Source organism: Hibiscus syriacus, unplaced genomic scaffold (genome assembly GCF_006381635.1).
Source record: "Hibiscus syriacus cultivar Baekdansim isolate YM2019G1 unplaced genomic scaffold, ASM638163v2 tig00013680_pilon, whole genome shotgun sequence".
In the NCBI taxonomy this organism is placed as follows: Eukaryota; Viridiplantae; Streptophyta; class Magnoliopsida; order Malvales; family Malvaceae; genus Hibiscus; species Hibiscus syriacus.
Window position 1 is genome coordinate 746,889 of NW_024062306.1, and position 21,501 is coordinate 768,389.

Below are 21,501 nucleotides of genomic sequence, written 5' to 3' on the forward strand. Positions count from 1 at the left end.
CAGCTGTTATTGCAGTTAAGGTATTTCAAAGTTGTGAGTTTGAAAAAGTGTGAGTTTTGAGTTTGATCAATGATAAAGAAAGGACTTTTTCTTACCCTATTCCAAACTTCTTGTTAATAAAGAAAAGAGATAATATTTGTTAAATGGTTTAGAGTTTTAGTACTTTCATCGTTCTATTTTTCCATTTCATTCTAGACTTGGCAAGCACATACATGGTACATAGACATGCAATTTTAGGAAATTTAAGCTGAATTTATTGAATTTCAAGGTTCAGTTTCTCCTACAAAACTCTTTATTGTTACTTTGTCCCGTCTGGTATACATATCAGACATGCAGAAAACATATACTTGAATGAACTGCGCTTCAATTACGATTTCACCGAGTTCTTCCCTCGATAAGTTCCAGAAAGCAGATGATGTATAGGAATAAACATTGTCGAACCGAAACAGAGACAATGACTGAAACCCGTAACATATGCCATCCTTGTTTCCTGTATCAACATCAATATGTATCAGATACATTTCCGATGAACAACGATATGTCTCAAGAGAAGTCTCTGATAAATACTCTAAAAGCTACCTGAACTTTGTGAAGCACTAACTCAGGCAACACCCTTAACTACGTTTCTGATATTAACCAAATCAAAGATTTCGATCCAGTAACCATCGGGATCCTTGATGAATGCATACCCTGCAAATCAGATTGGTAAATCAAGGCACGAGAAAGCATTTAAAAAAAAGCAAATATTTCAGACATAACTTTCATTATTAGTATCATCCACAGTGATGTCTTACCATCCTCTGGTGTTTTGGCAAACTCTACTCCAAGCCTTGCAAACCTCTCACATGCCTTGAATGTATCATCCACAGTAATGCCAAGATGCCCTGAAAGGGATAAAAGGACAGATTAGTGCCTAGAATATCCCGAAAATTCCTCAAATACAGAGTTCACATATTTAGAACAGAAAAAGTGAAAAAAATGGGTCTTCTATCGACTTGAAAATGGAAGCAGCATCTGTTTGATCAATTACAGCATAGTTGTTTAGAAAAGCTGGCAAGAAATGATCATATTTTAAACTATTCTTATTTGAAGCACAAATCATAAGACACAAGAAGAAATGAACATTATAAAAGAGGCAAAATCTATTCATACCAAAGCCTAAAGGTTCTGAATTCCCAGTGTGGTATCCTTTGAACTCGGGGTCACTTTCAGTACCCATTTGCTGTAGGAAACATTAAACTTTTAAACATGGTACAAGGCAGATGAATGATGATCTTGTCAAAACAAAAGGAGGATTAATTTTTCTTTTTCTAGAAATAATGTATTCTTACTGGTTTAGTTCTATGGTAGCCGGTTTCGAAAAAGTCCAAGCTGTTCTATCAATTGGGTCACTTGGAGCTGTTGAAACATCCTACATTCGAGGTAAATACGTGTAAACACTAATTTTTTTTTCTATTGTTGTTATTATTATTAAAATTATTATTATTATTATAAATATTATTATTATTATTATTAAATATATTATTACAAGCCCAAGACCCACATACCCAATTTACAAACCCAAACAAAGAGGCCCGATCAGCCAACTGGCCCAGCTAAACCCTAAACCCAATTTAGGATTTGTATCATCTCTAGCCGCCTCATCATCACAGCCGTTGGATCTGAGAGATCCAACAGTCCACAGGATGTCCAACATGATGCAACTAGGGTTTCTAAACCCTAGTTTTTACGTGGCCACGTCCCAGCCGCCGCTCCAAAGTTCCAGTGAATTCCAGCCGCCCCACGTCTACTACCAGATGCTCAAACCCGCTACAGCCACGAAGCCGCCGCCTCACCAGAAGCTTCCAGAAGGCCAGCTGCCCCCCACAAGTCGCGGCTATGGGGTGAGTCACCACATAGCTCGGTGACTCACCGAACTTCCCCCTCTAGACCGGTCCGAGCATGGCTCGGTGGTGGCTATAAAAGCCACCGGATCCTGCAAAACAAAGAGGAGAGACAGAAACGAAGAGAGGGCAAGCAAACCAGTAACCACACACAGCCACAGAGAGCAAGAAAAAAGAGAGATACGAACATCAACCAAGAAGTCAGAGGAAAATAATAACCATCAAAATCCATAAACCAGAAGGAAAGAAAAAGGAGAGAAGCTTACCAATAGAGACACGCGATCATTGGAGCCTTCTCATCTTGCCGGAGAACCGAAAATACCGAAGGTATTTTCTTAGATTTAAGAAAATCTAAGGGTTTTTAGGATAAAATGAGGCTAGATTCGGGTTCGTGGCAAGTAGATCTTTAAGATTAGGGTGTTTTTGCATATTCGGCCACCGTGGGTGGTGGCCGGCGGTGGTGTCGGTGCCGGAGTATGGCTATCAGCCGGTGGTCGGCCAACCTCCGTTTGGAGGATTGAAGAGAGAGGCGAGAGAGTTTCTCTTCTCTCTCATATAGAGAGAGAAGAGGAAAGATGAAAATGAGAAGCTGGCCCTTAAGGGCCGGTCTTTTTGGATTTTTAAGCCCTTCCCCAAACGACGCCGTTTTGGGGAAGGGGTATATCTATAATTTCTCACAAGGGTAAACTATACCCGCTGCCACCACAATTTTGTAACTTTTCATTTTTTTTTCACTGATATCAAATATTGAACCTTTTAATTCGGTCTTTCGATTTTATTTAGTTTATAATTTAGTCCTTACCTGTATTATACATATATTTAGGTTAAATGCCTTATTTAGTCCTTCATAATTTTTATAATTTATTTTTTAACATGAATTAATTAAATAAGGTTAAATTACATTATTAGCATTAATTTTTTTGTTAATTCGAATTATGCCCTTTAATTTTGATATTTTATTTTATTTAGTCACCAATTTTTTGTTTCTTTTCATTTTGATCCTGATTGTTTTTATATATTTTTCAATTTAATATTATTACTTTTAAATTTATTTTAAATATTATTTATTTATAATATTAATTTTTTATTACTTTTATATTATTATTATTTTCATATTAGTCACATAAATATATATATATATATATATATATATTAAATAATAATGTTTATTTATTTTCAATATCAAAGAAAATGGCAGTCTTAATACAACTGGATGTCCTATTCTGGTATTTTAAATAATTAAATATTATAAAAATTATAATTTAGTTTTATTTAAATTATTTAAATTTTAATATTTATTTTTATTTATTAATATCAAAGAAAAGAGCTGTCTTAGGTACCTAGAAGCCCTTTTCTGATATTTCTAAATAAATAAATATTTTATTTATGTATATTAATATATTTTTCTTAAAATTATTTGAAATAATAGAATTATGAATTAAATATATCTTTGAATTTTTAAATTTCCAATAATAAGAGACAATTTATAATTAATAAAGTACCAATTTTGGGCGTTGTAGGGGTGCTAATCCTTCCCTAAATGTAACCGACCACGAATCCATTTTTATTATTAAAAAGAACGAATTTTTAGTTAAAACGCAGATCAGTTTATCTTTTAATCGATGTTTTCTTAAAAACTCTTTTAAATGATAATTTTTAGGTATTCGACCTACCTGACCTAAAAGATCGATGGCGACTCCCAAATTATTTTAAAAACCATTTATTCACATCACTTTTTCCGCCAAGGTAAAAAATATTCGTGCCCGGGCGAAAACCGGTTACGACAGCTTGGCGACTCCGCTGGGGACGTCAAACTTTAAAATTAATTATAAATTGTCTCTATTAATTATAAATTAAAAAATCATATATTTAATTTATAATTCTTTCTTTTCAAATTTTTATATATACTTATTATTTTTATAATATTTATATGTATATTTTTATAATATTTTTATTTTATTTTCATTATTTATTTGTTTGTCAGAGGTTTGAATATTTCTCCTCACACACAACACTTGCATTGCATAACATAAGCTTTCTAATCAAGCTTGTCCCTTTTAAGTGGGAGTGAAAGTGACGTCTTCGTGAGAATTTATTCTCTGTGTCAAACCTAGCAAGTAACTTTCGGGGTTCATATGCTTTATGTCTTCGTGAGAATTTATTCTTCGTGTTAGGCATAGAGAAATGTGTCCCCTCGAATTGAACTCGGTCTGCTTAAGTCTGTAATGGACTAGGATTGAGGGTTTGACAGCCCAAGGGGGCATCAACAAGGACAATTCGAGTACCTTTACTCCTAGAACTGAAACTCTGCATATAATAAACCCTAGAAATTCTCCTGATTTAAGACAGTACTAAACCTCTGTCTGTAGGTATACACAAAGGAGAAATAAGCTCTAGCTTTTAATTTATTTTATTTCCTTTTCTTTTTCCTGAATAAATGCATGCGAACTAGAAATCATGCGGTTAGGATAAATTTTCCAAACAAAGCATGGAACTAGAAAGCATGAGGTTAAGATTTATACCTTGATAGATAGATTTTTTCCATTAGTTGGTACTAACTATTCTATTTTTTTTTATTTTTTCATGCATGTTACTTTGCTCTAATCTGTTCATATTGATTTCTTTTGTTTACATTGCATGATCATGGCATAACCAAAAGGTATTTACTTGAAAGACTGTTCATCATATTGGAAAGAAATCGTAAATGGACAAAAAGTTTTATGATCAAACAAAATATGATGTGACCAAGAAAAGACATCCCGAGGGAACTCCGAGGATAGAAGAGAGCTATGCACCTAGAGATCATGTGTCCATTAAGGAGAAAGAGGAGATACGAGAAATAAGAGAGCAGATGTCGAAGATGATGGATAGAATATCTGTTTTGGCCAAAAGAGAAGAGATTCATGCACAGAAAGAGAGAAAGCTTAATGAACATAATCCTGCAATCTCAAATATGCAAGGGACTTCTGATCCTAATCAATTGGAGAAGTTACAGACAATCATCATCCGTATTCACAAGTCATCTGGAGATACCAAAGAAATGATGACAATTGTAAAAGCTTCCAGAGAAGAGAAGAAATCATGTAACCTGAAATCATCGAAGTTTAGTATGCTCCCGATATCTAAAACTCAGGTTCAATTCAAGACAAAAGGCGGTTCTCATGTTGATGCTATACCTATATCATATAAAGAGTTGTATGAAAAGTTACTTGAAGCACGAGAAATAGCTCCATATTACATAAAACCATTCCAACCTCCGTATCCAAATTGGTATGACATCAACGTTCATTGTGAATATCATGCCGGAGCTCAAGGACATACCATCGAGAATTGTCTTGCCTTCAAACATCGAGTCCAAAGTCTTTTGGATCATGGAACCTTACAATTTATGGTTGATGACCGACCTAGTTTGGTAACCAAAGGTCCTGCTAGATTAATACCAAAAGTCTTCAAAGGTAAGAGTATCAGTAAGGGCGCCCAGAAAGAAGAAGATGATTTGCTGAGGTTTGAAGCTCAAATACGTCATTTAAAGATTGAAAACGATAAATTGAGCACCAAAATGAAAAACATGCATGAAGATTTCCAAAAGATCAATCAAGCCTTTCGAAATGCTGTCATAGGGAACACCCCAGAAGAGTGGATAACAGGGGTCACCAAACTGAAGAAGAACTGTAACATACATGAAGAACGAGCCAAGAAGTTTTATCATAATTCACGAGTTGCAGAAGAAAAATGCAATACGTCTGTTAGTGAATTGAAAAGATGTCAAGTCAAAAATCAAAGGTTGAATAGTGCTATGACTAACATGGAAGCATCATATCAGATTCATCAGCTTGAGATCGATACTGAATTAAAAGCCACTATGGCCAAGAACAAAACATTGAAGAAATGTGTAGATGATTATGGAGATCTTGTACGAGAACTTCTTGAACATAAACATTCTCTCACAAGAAAAAATGAACAATATTGTTTACAACTTCGAGAGTTAATGCAAAAGATGAAGGAAAAAGACAATATCATGAAGGAATCCGCTGCTCAAGCAAATAATGTGGCTCATAAGCTGGTGGACTTAGCTAGTTTCATGAGAGAATTAAAGCAGATTGAGAACTCCACACCTGAGCATGAGTGGAAGTTAGTTTGGCTTTTAAGGGAAATAGAGAAGTTAGGAGTAAAAGCTATCCCCTACATGTAAAAGTTTTGTTTGATGTACCAAAGCTTTTGTGTTCAATGAAATCTGTTCTAAGATGATCACTCTTGATTAAACACCTTTTCATATATGCATTTTCATTTTGCATCTTTGCATTTTTCATTTTGCATTCATACTTTTATGTTTGCCTTTGAATTGCACAGTTTGCATTTTTATTTTTGGAATTTATGCATTTTCGTATTTACATTACATTTTTTATTACTGTTATATACATTAAATATAAAAAATGTAAGTAATTAATGAAAGGTTTTGTAACAGTAAAACCAAGGTCATTCATTCATTTTACTTTACCATCATCATGAAAACAATGGAGCAATCTTATGAGGGACTACAAGACCAGTGGCCAGAACAATTGACAGGGTTACCTCGGGATACAAGGAAAGAAACGTCAGATTCAGTACCAGATGGATCAGATCAAATTATTCAGGGAATGGAATCTGATAAAGAAGAGATAAATGCTAAAGAGAAATCATGCTATCAAATTGAAGAGTCGAGAAAGATAACATACCCTGGGGCATCCCACTCAAACCCAAAGAATAGCCTCATTAATTATTCACAATATGAGGAGAGAGTCAAGAGGATAGAGAAAGCAATCAGAAATATGAAAGATGTTAGTACCCACCACAAAGAATTAGAAGCAAGAGAGCTCAGCTTGGTTCCAGATTTGATTATTCCCCATCATTTCAAAATGCCTGATTTTGAGAAATATGATGGCACCAGTTGTCCCTTAATCCATTTAAGAATGTTTTGCAGAAAAATGGAAGGATATTTAAGTTCTGATGATATGTTAATTCACTCTTTCCATGATAGCCTCGTTGGCCCAGCAGTAGTATGGTACAATCAGTTGACCCAAGAACATATCAAGAGATGGGTTGATTTAGCTGATGCGTTTTTGGGACAATATCGGTATGTTAAAGGCTTAGCTCCAACACGTATGGATCTTCGAAGAGTAAAGAAGAAAACCAATGAAAAATTTCAAGAATATGCCTTAAGATGGAGAGGAGTGGCAACACAAGTTCAACCTCCCATGTTAGAAGAGGAGATATCACATATGTTTCGGGATTCCATTCCCGCTCCTTTCTGCAAGTTAATGCAGGCAAATCCGACAAAGGAGTTCGAGAATCTTATGACAAGTGGAAATTTAATTGAGAATGTAATCAGTGAAGAAAAATCAAAAGTCACATCCAGGAGCCTGACGGATCAAAAAGCAAAAGCTGATCATGTGAATAAGTGTCGCATCTAGAGTCCTCGCAATTGCAAAATAAAAAGAGCAAGTAACTATTCGGATCGACCAAAGAAAGTCATGCGATCAAGAAAAACTTTGGAAGTGTTCCAAACTTCCCTTTCAGACTTGTATCCTCATTTGGTTAAAGGTCAATACATCACATCAAGACCAACTAAAGTGACATCAAACCCTTCTGCTCATAGCTATGATCAAGATAGTGTTTGTAATTTCCACTTGGGGGTAAAGGGGCATTCTACAGGCAATTGTAGGCCACTGTTAAAAGAAATTGAGATGCTTGTTGACAAAGGGGTTTTAACACAAGAAATGATCAAGGAATGGGGGGCAAATAAGGATAAAAATCCTGGGTCAAGTACACACCCAACAATAGAGGAGTATTGATGCATAAACAAGTGAAAGTGTTATCTATCACTGTAGTACTTTCTATTTTCAGAATCCTGTTTAAACTTGTTTTTGTTCATTTCTCCGCCTTTTGTGCAATAAATAAATTTGTGTTGCTTATTAAGGTTATGAGCATTGAGTCAATTTTGCAATCTTGCAGTTCTTTGAATATCAACTGGATTAAAAAGTTCTTCATGATTAGAGTTATAATCTTTGACAGAATATTAGGATTGAAAACCAGAAAAACAAGGACTATTGACCTTACCTCAGAAGAAATACACCCAAACACTATCCTATTACAAATATGAGATAGCCTACTCCTATTGAAAGGAATTACAAAAAGGCTTGGTATTTATATATAGGAGCGTACAATATGGGGCATCATTGATGTATTACATTACAAAATCGACTAGAGTATTTTTCTATTGATGGCTTTCAATGATGAACGTAATCTTCACAAATAGGTAAATCTAGTTTAAGTCAGTTGCTTGAGAATTGAATTCTAACAAAGAGATTTTCTGAATTCCACCAAAACACCTAGACTATAACAGGTTCTTCTTAATAAGCTTAAGAAATTGGATTTGAACACCCATGTTATATTATTATACAATAAAGTTTGAGTTGTCCCTCTAGAGCAATTGGTTAATCGCCCTGACTTTATGGATAATATTCAGCTAGTCTATTATACTATTATATGCAATAAAACTGTCCCTCTAGAGCAATTGGTTAATCGCCCCGGCTTTATGGATAAGTTTCAATTAACCTGATAAAAGTGATTATTATATATAATAAAGCTGAATTCAGCTAGCCAAAATGGAAAATGTGTTAAGAGATGGACTAAGGGAGTTGTGAAACACCTGTTATAGTCAACTTCACACAATCACTCAGAAATTTCATTTTTAGACCGATATTTTTGCACTACTTTGATTAGATGAGTCTAAATGAAAGATTCCAGAGAATTGAAATGGAAGGATTCTAGAAGGTCTAGTGATTGGCAATCCTAGTTGCGTCATTTTGTACGCATCCGGTTAAAATACCAAGTCCTCAAAGTGAGACATGTGACAAAGTTCACAAAGAGCGAGAGATGAGTGACATCTTAAATAGATGTAACCATAGAAAATAGGAAGGCCATCCTGAAACCAAACCAAATCTTGATACTTGTCAAAGAATTATAATTCTCAAACATTACAGAGTTGTTGATTCTTTTGATATTCTTTGAATTCATGCTTATGATTTTATTTTATTGTGAACCTATGATAGGCAACATTCTACAAAATTCTTTCATTCTTCGATAAAGAAAGGAGGAAAAACATTTTCAAACAGGACAGTCTCAAATGGAGAAGGTCCTTGAAGCAATTATTGCTTATTCTACCTCTGTTGTAGAAAAAAATGAACGAGGCCAGAATAATGAAGCACTTCACATTTTTGAAGGCAAGTGGTCTGAGAAGCCAGAAAGTCTGGAGAATTGAAATTGTGATTCTCCCCTATGACATTATTTGAGGTCATCAAGAAAGATTATCGTTTATCTCATGCTGAGGGTGATAAGCATCACCAGACAGATTATTTTTCCCAACCATCAATTCATGTTCTCTAGAAGATTACATCATAGAGCCATGAACAAGTCACTACCTGCACTCTGGTTATACCGTGATGCTGGCTCAAGTCTTGATACATCATTGCTACTTCTTCTGTGCCAATCATTTTCTTTGTTAAGATGATATCCATTATGTCCTTCAGAAGATTGCTGAATTTGAATTTGAGGACTTATGGCACAGAATAAGACATTGGAACAGAATCTACCCTTATAAGCCTTTTATATAGGGTAACATTGGTTACAGAATTCCAAAAGTTGAAGATAATCAGTTTTACCGTCAATTAAACTTTTCCATGGTTCAGTAAGAGTATGATATATCTTGGAGTAGCAAAAGAGACATTCGTTGTAGCGGTCATTGCAAGAAAATGCACCAACAAAAATCTTCTAGTTCATCCTGATGATGTTTATTTCTTCCAGTAAGGTTGTTACGCTGGATGCCACTGACAACAAGGTCGAATTCGACAAATCTACTCATCAATTGCTCCAACCGATCATCATTCAGTTCTTGTACATCTGTTTTCAAAAGTATGCCAAGACAGTAGAAGGCGACCATTGCATCACTGATCCCAGAAAAAAAAAAGAAAAAAAAATAGGATATTGATATCACCGGAGAACATGTCTCTAATAGCTCCTCGTGTATGGTTTTTAAGGAAACCTAGAAGCATTTCTACCTCATCAGGTTCAAGTGGAGTAACTTTATCCCTTCCAACCCATACCAGATTCCATTTTCAGCACTCATCAAGAATATACTTCTGGATACTCGAAGGTGGCTCATCGTCATAAGCTTCAAGAGCCTTACAGATCCTTTCTATCAATTTGGCACTTCCTGTACATGTTTATAAACAGTTCAACTTTGTTCTTGGATCCCAGGAAGGCCATGATTTCTTTGTCAATGGAAAAATATCATGTATAGTGCGTGGAAAAAACAAGATAAGAGGAAATCTGTTCTCAATTGGCAGATTATGAATATAGCCTATTTTCAGTGTAACAGCATGAAAATGCTTCGAATCTACAAATTCTGGCTCTACATCGAATAAGTACTGTGATATCCCAGTCCAAACATTAACTGGAGCAAGTGCCACGTTCTCGTAGCATAAATAAGGAGACCCAATAGCATCTTCTGGAAGTGTTCTTTAAGTTATCTGATTTGATTTAGTATAAACCCCAAAACCAATCATTGGATTTGAAAGATGAATTTGCTCATAGTAGAAATAAGGAGACCCAATAGCATCTTCTGGAAGTGTTCTTTGAGTTATCTGATCTGGTTCAGTAGGAACCCCAGAACCAATCATTGGAATTGAAAGATGAAATGCATGATCGTCTTCATTAAGAAGCTTCTTTTCAAGCTTCCTCTGCTTCTTCCTTTTCAAAAATCATAACCCAAGTTTCGCCTTTGCTTGTAATTGGGGTCATTGTATAATGAATTCCTACCTTCTACTGGAAGAAGTACGTCAGCAGCCTTAGCCATTTGATCAACACATATAAAATCTGTCAACTCTGCAATTGATGAATCTGGACCACATCTCTCCATGGCTATTGAAGCCTCAGCCTCTGAGAATCCCATTTTTGTCAAGTATAACAGTTTACTCTCCTCATTAGAATCAGAATTCAGGATTTCCTCAATATCAGAAGAACTATCAATATCTGTGAAATCATCCTGAAATATTGATTCATAATCAGATGAGTTGTTATCAGAATCAACATGTTGTATGAGTGCAGATTTTTCAAAAGCATGTACCACTGTATATGTAGTCTTGTTGTTGCATCAGATTACTGTTCACATAAATTGGTTTATCGCCCACAAAAAAGTATATTCCAGAAATAGCCTTCACTGAAAACAAGGTTCACTATATCAGTCTGGAATAAATTACCAAGCAATTTATACTACTCTGTCTGACTAGACCCCTCCAGATACAGAAAATGGTCACCTCATTCAGAAGACACATATCTCAGACGTTTTTGTCAGAATGATTGAGTACTTCTTAAATTTTTGACAACATGAAGAGAATTTCTCCAGTTACTTGACAATACTACTGTTTAGTGACACCAGAATGAGAGTATTCAAGATAAACAAATTTGGGGCACGAATAAAGCTACAAGTACCTACAACAGTGCATTGTCAAAATTGAACCTTGTAGGGATCATGATATTCAAGTCAAACAGACGTCGAGAGTAAACCAGAAATAGAAAATTGAGGCATCTCGAAAGCCCAATTCAGACATATCTAGAGAGACATCTTGAGGGCCCATTTCAACCAGAAATAGAATATTGGGGCATTTTGAAGGCTCACAGCAATATGAATATTTGGGCATTCTTGGAGGCTCATCTCAACAATAAATAATGTTGAGCACACTTTTAACATCTGTATCAGCAAATGTTAGGGCATTTTAAAGGTTCTTTCAGACAGATCCATGTGGGGCATTTTGAAGGCTCAAATTAACAAGAAGCGAAGGTTGTGGCATGATGAAAACCCCTTTCAATCAGAATCAGGAATATTGAAGTATTCTGAATATTTATATCAGCAAAATGCTGGGGTATGCTGAAAGCCCCTTTCAATCAGAATCAGGACTGTTGATGCATTTTGAACACTTGTATTAGCTAATGTTGGGGCATGCTGAAGGCCCACATCATCATGTGTTAAAAATCATTGACTTGAGCATATACTTTCAAAGAGACAGAAAAATATGAAGAATGAAAATGGTGAAACAATAACAGTCAAGTTGACTATACACAATTGCTTCGTTCATCAGGCAGTTACATTATGATCATTTGTTGAACAAATATCTACTCAGCAAGTATGTTTTCAAATACCCAATATTCTTAACCGTGTTTCACATGATATCATGTTCTTTGTTAAGCTACATCACGGTTGCATGAATAAAGATGGTCCCCAGGTAGACTACTCGATCCAGGGTTCAATTCCTCAATATCTCAGCTTTGAATTTTGCATTCTGTGTGTCGGTGATGATTGGAAATATTTCTTTGAGATTCCTGGCAATTAGTTTCAACCATAAAGTTGAGATTATGAAGCTGTTTTTCACATCAGTTTTTGCTTACTTGATGACATTGAAAAGGGAGACTCGATTCTCACTTATATTACTGTTATTCCCGTTGTTATTAGGATCATCATTGCTAGCCAAGATGAATTGAGTTTTCATCTATTTTGGGTTTTATCATTTGCGTTTCATCCTCATAAGCAAGAATTCTACGGATAACTTTCTGTACATGGATCCTATAGCTGAAATGTTTCTACTTTCTACAATGCTCATTACAGAAGAAAACGTGATCAGTATTACATTTGCCCTTGCCCGAGATGATATCAAGAGTAATTAGTGTCTTCTATTCAATTCGACACCAGCATATCTTGTGAATTTAACCAACTTTTTGGTCATACCAACATCACACTTGAATCCCCATTGAGTTTTGTTCTCAAATGGTCTTGTGACATCATACAAAAACTTTGAACACCATGCAAAGAGATTCAATGATTGAGAAATCTTGGCATAAGCCATAAAAAAGGATGAATGTGTTGTCAAATGCTTTACGAACATTTGAGCTGAAACCACATAAGATGAAGAATGTATTGTCAAAATGTTTTACGAACTAGTTATTCTGATGTTGAACCAATGTTGTGATCATATGGTTTCCATTTTTGATCCAAGATGAAGATTGTCTTCTTCAACTTCAAGATTATAAGTTGAGATATGATTGTTGTTAAACATCTCGACATGATATGGTCCAAGTTGCCTTATTCAAGATCTGATTATATATGGATACATGAAAGGAATTGGGATAAATCTTCCTTGTAATGTGTTTTAAAGAGTCGAATTAGAACATACTCTACTCTCCTAATTAATCCCTGCTGAGTCAGGCATATCTACATCTACACTCTTCAAAGATGATAGATTCTCTTTTTAAAGATGATAGATTCTCTTTTCAAAGATTAAAGCTTTATGGGATTTATACACAAGTCCAAGCAAATAAAGTTGGTTTTATCCAAGACAAAATGGGGCATCAGGGTCATAATTTTGACTACAGCAAGAGTTCCACAAATGAAACATTTCTTCTGAAACTTTCATGAAGCAAAGAAGACAGCAAAGATACAAGTTGATCAGATGATTCTGCAGAAATGTAAGCTTGATAGCATAAATTGCTACACTGATATCTAGAGGTAACCCTGGCAATAAATGATGAACTAGAGAAAGACCAAGTTCACCACTTTGAAGACAAATGAAGATTGCATCAACATTCATGCATTCAAAAAAAAACATCATTTACACAATAGACAATGCATTACATTGATACATCTGAGTGCATTCAAACATGAAGTTTTACAGATCTTCAGAAGAACAAGAAGATTCATGGTAAGAAATACCTTACAAGAAGAAGGTATTCAAAACCGCAAATACATGAATCATGCAAACATCTGAAGAAGAGATGGACGCAATCCACAAGAATGAGCATTATCTTGAGATTGGGGCATGTTACCCAATCAACATGTTATTTCAAAAACATAATGAGAAAACGATTTCCATAGTTTCTCTTTTTTATCTTTTCTAAAATGAAATTGTTGAAAAGTAATAAAACGATTTTCTTAGTTTTTTTTACTTAGTAAACTATTTCCAACAACCTTATCTTGAGATTGGGGCATGTTACCCAATTAACAGGTTATCTTGAAACATAATGAGAAAACGATTTCCAAAGTTTCTCATTTAATCTTTTCTAAAAATGAAATTGTTGAAAAGTAAGAAAACGATTTCCTTAGTTTTTTTTACTTAGTAAACTATTTCACACATCTGTAAGTCCTACAGTGCATGATGTTTCCAAAAAGCCTTCGGGAGCTTTTTGATGTTTTCAAACCTTAGAGTTATCTGTAAGTCCTGCAGTGCATGATGTTTCCAAAAAGCCTTCGGGAGCTTTTTGATGTTTTCAAACCTTAGGGTCATCTGTAAGTCCTTCAGTGCATGATGTTTTTAAGACCTCTGGAATGATGTTTTCAACATTTCAGTCTTACTCAAAAGAAGAAAATTGAAAAAATTATTGTTTTTCCGTCTTTGCTCTATTCTTGTTAACACAAGAATAAGCAAAGAGGGGCAGCTGTAAACACTAATTTTTTTTCCATTGTTGTTATTATTATTATAAATATTATTATTATTATTATTATTATTAAATATATTATTACAAGCCCAAGACCCATAGGCCCAATTTACAAACCCAAACAAAGAGGCCCGATCAGCCAACTGGCCTAGCTAAACCCTAAACCTGATTTAGGGTTTGTATCATCTCTAGCCGCCTCATCATCACAGCCGTTGGATCTGAGAGATCCAACGGTCCACAGGATGTCCAACATGATGCAGCTAGGGTTTTTAAACCCTAGTTTTTACGTGGCCACGTCACAGCCGTCGCTCCAAAGTTCCAGTGAATTCCAGCCGCCCCACGTCTGCTGCCAGATGCTCGAACCCGCTACAGCCACGAAGCTGCCGCCTCACCAGAAGCTTCTAGAAGGCCAGCTATCCCCCACATGTCGCGGCTATGGGGTGAGTCACCACATAGCTCGGTGACTCACCGAACTTCCCCCTCTAGACCGGTCCGAGCATGGCTCTGTGGTGGCTATAAAAGCCACCGGATCCTGCAAAACAAAGAGGAGAGACAGAAACGAAGAGAGGGCAAGCAAACCAGTAACCACACACAGCCACAGAGAGCAAGAAAAAAGAGAGAGATACGAACATCAACCAAGAAGTCAGAGGAAAATAATAACCATCAAAATCCATAAAACAGAAGGAAAGAAAAAGGAGAGAAGCTTACCAATATAGACACGCGATCATCGGAGCCTTCTCATCTTGCCGGAGAACCGAAAATACCGAAGGTATTTTCTTAGATTTAAGAAAATCTAAAGGTTTTTAGGATAAAATGAGGCTAGATTCGGGTTCGTGGCAAGTAGATCTTTAAGATTAGGGTATTTTTGCATATTCCGGCCACCGTGGGTGGTGGCCGACGGTGGTGTCGGTGCCGGAGTATGGCTATCAGCTGGTGGTCGGCCAACCTCCGTTTGGAGGATTGAAGAGAGTGGCGAGAGAGTTTCTCTTCTCTCTCAGATAGAGAGAGAAGAGGAAAGATGAAAATGAGAAGCTGGCCCTTAAGGGCCGACCTTTTGGGATTTTTAAGCCCTTCCCCAAACGACGCCGTTTTGGGGAAGGGGTATATCTGTAATTTCTCACAAGGGTAAACTATACCCGCTGCCACCACAGTTTTGTAACTTTTCATTTTGGTCACTGATATCAAATCTTGAACCTTTTAATTCGGTCTTTCGATTTTATTTAGTTTATAATTTAGTCCTTACCTGTATTATACATATATTTAGGTTAAATGCCTTATTTAGTCCTTCATAATTTTTATAATTTATTTTTTAACCTGAATTAATTAAATAAGGTTAAATTACATTATTAGCATTAATTTTTTTGTTAATTCGAATTATGCCATTTAATTTTGATATTTTATTTTATTTAGTCACCAATTTTTTGTTTCTTTTCATTTTGATCCTGATTGTTTTTATATATTTTGCAATTTAATATTATTACTTTTAAATTTATTTTAAATATTATTTATTTATAATATTAATTTGTTATTACTTTTATATTATTATTATTTTCATATTAGTCACATAAATAAATATATAAATATATATAAATATATATATATATTTATATATATATATTTTAAATAATAATGTTTATTTATTTTCAATATCAAAGAAAAGGGCAGTCTTAATACATCTGGATGTCCAATTCTGGTATTTTAAATAATTAAATATTATAAAAATTATAATTTAGTTTTATTTAAATTATTAAAATTTTAATATTTATTTTTATTTATTAATATCAAAGAAAAGAGCTGTCTTAAGGTACCTAGAAGTCATTTTCTGATATTTCTAAATAAATAAATATTTTATTTATGTATATTAATATATTTTCTTAAAATTATTTGAAATAATAGAATTATGAATTAAATATATCTTTGAATTTTTAAATTTCCAATAATAAGAGACAATTTATAATTAATAAAGTACCAAATTTGGGCGTTGTAGGGGTGCTAATCCTTCCCTAAACGCAACCGACCATGAATCCCTTTTTATTATTAAAAAGAACGAATTTTTGTTAAAACGCATGTCAGTTTTTCTTTTAATCGATGTTTTCTTAAAAACTCTTTTAAAGGGTGATATTTAGGTATTCGACTTACCTGACCCAAAAGATCGATGGCGACTGCCAAATTATTTTAAAAACCATTTATTCACATCACTTTTCCCGCCAAGTAAAAAAATATTCGTGCCCGGGCGAAAACCGGTTACGACAATACGCATTTAGAATCAAGCATCGTTGTTATTACCAAAATGGTGACACCTCAAACAGAATAATTTGTTGCAGTGTAATTATATGCATTATACCTCATAGGGGTGTAAACAAGTCGAGTCGAGCTCGAGTATTGCCGAGGTCGACTCGAACTCGAAAACTTTAAATGTAAGCTCGACTCGACTCAAAAACTTGCGAGCCTAAAATTTTCAAGCTCGACTCGAACTCAAAAAAGCTCGAACTCAAAAAAAAAATCAAGAGCTCGACCGAAGCTCGAGACTCAAGCTCGAACTCAAAAAAAATCAAGAGCTCGACCGAAGCTTGAGACTCAAGCTCGATTGAAACTCGATTTTGAGCTCGTTTCAAGCTCGAATTTGAGCTCGATTCAAGCTCGTTTGAAGCTCGAAGACAGGTTAAATTTCAATTGTTGAAACCCATCCCCTTTTATACACTCTCTTTACCCCTTATTCCCCAAGCCGATGTGTGATATGAACTACTTTCAAACAGTTCAACAACAACAACAACAATGGGGTTGTCCAAATTCACACCCCACCTTCAACTCCGATCCCCATCTCCATCTCCAGATCAAGGTTGCAGTAGAAAGGCTTCTCCTGTATAATCAACACTGATTTTCTCCTCACGAGACGAAATTTATCCTTATCCTTCCTTGCACGATTGCCATCCATAGCATCTGAAAAAGACTTCTCCAGATTGTACCATCGGGAACGGATACTTCGATCATTAGCACGCCTACCAACGGAGTTCAATGATATAACAAGATTCATATTTCGGTTTTGAACAGGTTTTGTCTTTAAGATCTGGTTACCAATTTGAACCTTAACATATGCATCAGAAAACCTGTTCTTGTCAGCTGGAACAAGGTCTTGAGCCTCAATAACTTTGACACGGACATACCATAGTCTCGGAGAGTGATAAACTTTTGAACGGATGTATGTTGGGGAAACCGAAGTGCTATCACCTGGAACAATAGCATCCGAATGCCACACATCTGGAAAAGTCTCATCAGCCTGTGTGCCATACCAAACTGCAATCATCAGTTATCCTTTCTTTTTCTCTCCTTTCTTGTCTTCCAACCGATCGAGGCTCGGTTTCAGTAGGCTTCTTGTTAAAGCTCCTTAGCATTGCAAGTTATCTAGAAGCGTCCCCGGTGACAAAGACTGAACTGATAAGGAAAGCCAGTATGCAATTCGAAGAAGCGACACTAAATGATATACTATTTCCTTCACAGTTGCCTACTGATCAGCACTATTATGATATTGACTTGGTTGCAGCAGTATTAGATAGTTATTTGGCACTATGGAGAAGACAATCCCCAGCACCTGCAGAAAACGGCCACTTGCTTAGATCAATTAGAAAGACGGGGAAGCTTATCGATTCATATATTCAAGTTGTTGCAAGGGATGCCAATATCCAAACTAGTTTCTCTAGTTGAAGCATTGCCGGATGTTGCCAGGGAAGATCATGATGGCCTTTATAAGTCCATTAACATCTATCTCAAGGTGACACCAATTCACTAATCATCTCCTAGATGCTCATTTCTTCATGTTATGGATACTGATAGACATGAACATATTAATGCATTTTATTTAAACAGGAGGCCCTGATGTTAGTAAAGCAGAAAAGAAAAGACTATGCAGAATGCTAGACTGCCAGAAACTGTCTCCAGAGGTGCGTGCACATGCGGTAAAGAACGAGAGGCTACCATTAAGAATGGTGGTCCAAGTCTTGTTTTTTGAACAAGAGAGTGGTTCCAGGGCCACGACTCATAAACCAGAGTTAACAACCATAGTGAGACAGGCACCACCAGAAGCCGAAGCTGAAGCAAAACAAGAGTGAAACAATAAGCTTAAACCGAATAGGATCAATTGCATATAAGCTTAAACCAGAGTTTGGTATATTATATTTTAATTTTTGTATTTCAATCACATTTGTTTAAATTTTCTTATTTATTTTAAATGTTCAGGTGTCATTTATGTTATTTTCCATATTATTTTAGCTTAAACCGAATAGGATCAATTGCATATAAGACCCTATAGTTTATGTGCATTTTGTATTTAAGTAATTGGTTTAATTCCAACTTTGTAAGTTTAATTTTACATTTACGTGAATTTAATCATCATTCTAAAGTTAGTATATTTAGCTTAAATTAGTCCTCACATTTAGATTTCTCTTAATTTAGTCCCTGTTTAGGATTGTTTTCTTTAACTAGTTATGTATATTTATTTTGCATGTTAATATGTTTATGTATAAGTATGCGATTGATTTATTTAGGAGTCACATAACATCATTTTGCATAATTTGTATGTTACCTTCATGTGCATAACTTAACCTTTATCACATAATCGGATTTAGGTTTTAGGATTTAAGGTTTGTAATTTATGGTTTAAGGTTTATTGCAAAGACATTAATTAATCGACTTAATACAGCTTTATGAGGTTAGTATAATTTAAGGTTTATAGTTTATGATTTAGGGTTCATTGCAAGGACATTAATTAAAATTTGAGGGTAATTGTATTATAGAATTTTTAATATATTTTTAAATTTTTATAATTATCAATAGTATATTTTTAATATATTTTTAATAATGTAATTTTAAAAAAATATAAAATTATAATATAACATTTTTCGAGCACGAGCTTTTCGAGTCGAATATCGAAGTAGCTCGTTTAGGCTCGTTAAGAACTCGAGTCGAGCTCGAGTCGAGTCAATTCGAATATTTATTGAGCCTTAATTAAGTCGATCTCGAACGCATTACCTCATATCCCAGGAAATACAAGGTAAACTACAATTCTGGAACATTAATTCTCTTAAGCAACCTGGAAATGACGATTTCATAGCTTCTATTAAGATCAAATCCAATTCACTTCAATTTTCCACCGACACAAGAAAAGCTTAGATTCCTCATAAATCAAATCAGTTTTTCTAAAAAAAAGAAAAAGAAAAAAGCTAATAAGAAAGAGAACTGAATTTGAACTTAACGACATGCCCAATATACGAGAGTAAAAAAACAAGACTGATTTTTGGATCCTTAATTCGAAAACACTGCAACCCAAAGGAAAATGAAAAGAAAATAATTACACACATTCCTTGAAAAACATAATATTTACATATTATAATCACCAAAAAGGAAACTAACAGTTTGTTGCATGAAGTAGCCTTTGGTGACTTCAGGAGGAGTTTGGAGGCCAGGGTTATTGGGAGCAGATTCTTTTGGTCCTGAGTACGCCATTGAGTATATGCTAAACTAGATTCGATTAAAAAAAACGCAAACTTTTCCAACTAGAATTCTCAAAACAAGATGCTTTGAGAGTTGGGTTTTAGAGTTCAGAGAAAGTAAAAGACATTTGATTATAAAGGGGTTTTGAAATGCAAGAAAATGAGAGTGGCGAAGGTAACGTGCAGGGTTTACTAGTTAAATGAAGCAGAGAGAATGGAGACAAGCCGGCGGCCATTAAAAGAGAAACCATTTTTTACTGACATTAACAAAGAATTCAAAGAAGCCTTTTTTTCCTTTCAAAAGTTAAAGAAGACTTTTATTTATCTTTGGATATTAAGAGTTGGCGACGGCGATGAAGGCCGAAGCGATTGCAACGCCAAAGCATATTAGATATATTTTAATTTTTTTTAATTTTAATGTACAATCTACTCTCTTTTATTATTATTATTAATAATGTACAATCTACTCAATCACCATAAATGGGACCTTTCTATATTTGTGAATTGATTAATGATAGAATTTGGAACTGATGGAGTCGATATTTTTTCTCGAAAAATCACCTATACCATATATATTTTCCTGTAAGGCAACTTTCAAATTATTTTTTTTATCTAACACTCTTTGCAGTAAGACGCGCCCTCTGCAATGCGTTTTACGTTGATCTGGCACCACGTGGGTAAGGCACGCTCCCTAAAGCGCTCTTTATGCTGAGTTAGGATACACATGTGTAAAGCGCGGCCCCTGCGGCGCGCCTTAGGTTTAATTACCCACCTACCCCGGTCATTCACACCCCCACCCCCTCCCCCTCCCTATAAATACCTCATTCTCAATCACTTTCATCACATTAAATCCTCTCAACTTCTCTCAAATACTCTTATATTCTCTTATAACTGTTTAAGATATATTTTATTATATTTAATATTTTGTTTTAAATTTATTTAAGTATTTAAATTTTTTTAATATTTTATTTAATTAATTTTTTTGCATATATAAAATGAAAGTTGGTATACTTTGCTTGGATGGAAATCATATATTGCAACATTTTGCTGATACGATAACATTTCAACATTTTAATTTAATTTAAATTATTAGTTATAATTTATTTATTTATTTAATGCATGATTATTAGTTTAAAAAGTAATTTTTGTAATTATTTAATTTTAGGAGAGGGACCGTGTATTAGATTCTTTTATTAGGAACCTTAAGTTAGTGATACCTAGCCGTGTTTTGCCGTATTTAGTAGAGGCTGGATTCGATCACATAGGTAGATATGAGGGTCACTGTAAGATAGAATCAGACCTTATTGCTGCCTTAGTGGAGCGGTGGAGGCCGGAGACCTACACATTCCATCTTCCGTGCGGAGAGTGCACTATTACACTTGAGGATGTTTCTATGCACCTGACGCTTCCGGTGGATGGAGATGTGATATCGGGGATGGCGCAAGGTTCATTGACTGCTTTGTGTCGGGAGTATCTAGGACGTGTCTCGGAAAGTTTTAACGGTGGTCGAATACAGTTAAATTGGTTAGATGCCAATTTTCGGGAGTTGAGCGAGGACCGTATGATGATGAAGTTAAAATGTATGCACGGGCATGCATACTACAGCGCAT

General features: G+C 35.0%; 1 pseudogene; it reads right to left on the minus strand.

Annotated features, from left to right (window-relative positions):
• Positions 1-576: 576 nt before the first annotated feature.
• LOC120206330 lies at positions 577-19,919 on the minus strand (annotated as a pseudogene).
• Positions 19,920-21,501: the final 1,582 nt, after the last annotated feature.